The following is a 3363-nucleotide window of genomic DNA, read 5'->3' as shown; positions in this document are numbered from 1 at the left end:
AATTGGAGTGGGGCAAAAGGTAAAAGTCGGCTGCGTCGGCTGCATCACCGCTACCATACTGTGCTTCCCACCGCCTTGCTGCCTGGATTGCCATGAACCTCTTCAGAGATAAAGACTTACTCTTCCCGAGTTTGAACTATGCCGACTAGCTGGAGGGACTACAAGTCGCTCTGCAATTCCTCAAAGGGTCTGCAAACCCTGACCAATGGACTCTCACAGACTTGGGCATCTCGGCACCGGTGTTACTTTTCCACATCACTCAGACGGGTAAACCGATCATTGGCGACGATTAACTTCACTGCAAGATATTGATGCTCGACCAGTCCGTGCGGCAGAGAGCGTCACCTTTTTGTACATGCGTACAGTGAGTCGCGTTACCTTGTTGCCAGTTTCCTCGCTAAACTACCTTCTGACCTTCTTGAGGGAGCTGTCAACCGCATCCTGAGAGAGGTCCCGAAAGAAGGGTCGCCGATATGGGAGGATTACGTCCGGGTTCACAGCACGGCTCCTGCCCCGAGGTTGTCACCAGCGGTTGACCTATGTCAAATGGTACGGTCGGTTTGTAAAGTTGCGGAGGTGACCCATCACCTACAACCTAAAGCGTCACCAGATCGAATTCGACAAGTGTCGGATAACCAAGGATATCTACGGCGCGGACCTACCATCACTGAGTGGGCATCTAACTTCCCGGAGGGATCGGTCGTATACTTCCGCACTGATAAGGCGATCTCCCCAGAGTCGATCCGCAAGACCTTCAGTGATCTCGGTGCTAAGGAAGTGCGGGCTCATGTCCATAAACGTGGGCACCGTTACGGGTTCGCTACCTTTGACAACGAGGCCGAGGCCCCCCGTTGATCCACAACGGTGCTACCGCGAGCTCCGAGGGGACGTCTTAGGGTTTGAAGATCCGAGCATTCGTCCCGGGGGGTAATCGTGGTAGGCCAGTTATGAAGTCGAGAAACTAATTGAGGCTCTATCTCCGAGAGGGGGTGATGGGGCCTGCGACACTACCAACGTTCACGGTGGACTTACTGATCCATGTGACTACGTTTATGTACCACATAACTCCTCTTTGCATGTTGATAAAACCCCTCATACCGTTAATTTAAGTGCAAGCCGTAATACTTGCTTCGATTCGGGTACCAACCCTAATATCATTGACGATCCGTCACTCCTTTGTGCATGTGAGTATTCAATATCGTCATCAGATTCCGAAAACCGTGTACATTCCGATAGACCTTTACTGGGCGCTGTGTCTAACATTACTGTGACTCCCCCCACAGTTGGTCCACTTACTGAATCTGAAACTGATTGTGTGAACTATGGCTCTTCAGGGCCACTACCGGAGATCGTATTATCGGGATCTTTCGATCATCATAATGTACAACTCATTGTCGACTCTGGTGCTGGTTTCTCTTATATCTCTAGAGTAGATGGAGAATATATGAAGCTCGCTCCTTGTGAAGCAAGCCCAGTTACCGTTAAGGTCGCTAATGGAGAATACGTCCAAGTGTCAGAGGTGCTCTGTGGACAGTTACTTCTGAAGGACTCGAGTGGGGAAGTCGTATCTCCCCCTCAGTCGTGTGAGGTTCGTATTCTACCTATCCAGAGCAGTGTAGGCAGCTCACATGTACCTTCTATTCTCTTGGGGCGTGATCTACAACGGTCCTTCCACCTTGTTATAGATGGTGGCGAAAGGGTATTCTTGTCAGGCGTCTGTATATTCGATGCTCAGATGTCACGTACAGAACCAACGATATATTCTTACGTTAACGATTATCTGCGATGCATCGAGCCCACGCCATTACCTGACCTTAGATCGACCCAACCATCAGCAGACTCGTTTGTCAACCTACCATGTCCGTCGAGTGCTGTTCGTCCTCTGGATGAGTTATGCAAAAGCCTATGTAATGTCGTCCCGTTCGGGCCCGATGACCGAGGGTATGCGACTGGGCTACGCAAGCTGCCGGAGGAGGAGACTCCGTTTCCTGTAGAACAACGCTACACAAGGTCTATCTGCTGCCCATCGTTGAGCAAACTTCTACATATCCGGCATTACGCCCATCGTCTTCATGAGAAGCTCTGTCCCGAAGCGCGGGTGCTGCATGATGAGCTTATCGAGGAGTACGTCCGTCGTGACTTATGGAAGCCAACTGAGAATGTACCTTACGGCTATGCTGAAGGCGGAGTGTTTATGGTGGGAGGTCCGGATAATGGGCCAACGACTCGAACAGCGAGCAAAGGCCGTCTCGTATGTGATTTGAGAGAAACCAATGAAAGCTTGCCGCCTTCGAGTACATGCACATTACCGATAGTTACTATGTTAGCAGCTTTTCAGGTAACATGTTCTCCTGTGGTCGTGACTGCAGATGTGCATAGTGCCTTCTATATTTTGCGTCTGTGCAGTTCTTTCAAACCTTCTCAGTCCGGATCAACCGATTCGCAGGATGTTGGTCCCTATGACCATGAGAATTGTTTACCGGGATTTGCCTTGCACTGTGGCAACGGTAAACGAGACCTAGCACATCGAGTATGCTTTGTCCGGAATCCCTCGAGTGCTCATTCGGACGACAAATCCAGTCATTCCGTACGTTAACGTTATGCGATATGGTGGCGAGTGGTATAGCACACTTTGTTGATGATCTGTTGTTACACTTCTCAATGGAAGATGCATGTAAGATTGTATTCTTGCTATCGATATTGTTATCTTACCTATCCTTGTGTGGATTTGCAATCTCTGTCTTGAAATTTGCTATACTCGTCCATCAGTCCGTACAACCCAAGGGGGCCTCTCTGCAACCTTATATTCGAGAGTCTATGCCAGTGCTTGCCGTCTTGCTTTCTTATGACCAGAAGGGGCTGGTGATTGACTGCAATCGACGGTCTGGACTGGAGAAGGCTAAGAGACTGTTAGAAGCGGACTGCTTGTCTCGCCAAGCCATTTACCGTATTGCTGGTGCTCTGGGGATGGATAAGGCAGGGCTCCATGCTGACGTCAAGCCGTTGTGTGACGCATCTCAAAGACTCTTCGGACGTATACCGCGAACGACGTCCTGGTCGACTATGCTGAATGACGAGGATCTCACTCCGAGACAGCGAGAGTGCTGGCGGCGTATCCGTGAAAAGATGCTAGTCTACATCAGTGAAGAGCTTGAGCATCCATGTCATCACGGGATACCAATACTCTCATCATCGGAGCCGAGATGCTTGATTCTGCAAACTGATTCTAGTGGCTCGGGTGGTGGTTATTACGTTTATCTGGCCCTCCCATCGGGAGAGAGGTGCCACTGATGACCGACAGCTGGATATGGTCTCTCGTCAAGCTAGATACCACTCTAATCGACGAGAGCTAATCAGTCTCTT

Source organism: Perkinsus marinus, assembly GCF_000006405.1.
Source record: "Perkinsus marinus ATCC 50983 genomic scaffold scf_1104296939758, whole genome shotgun sequence".
NCBI lineage: Eukaryota > Perkinsozoa > Perkinsida > Perkinsidae > Perkinsus > Perkinsus marinus.
The sequence above is the reverse complement of the archived record's forward strand: the minus strand, read 5'-3'. Positions refer to the sequence as shown.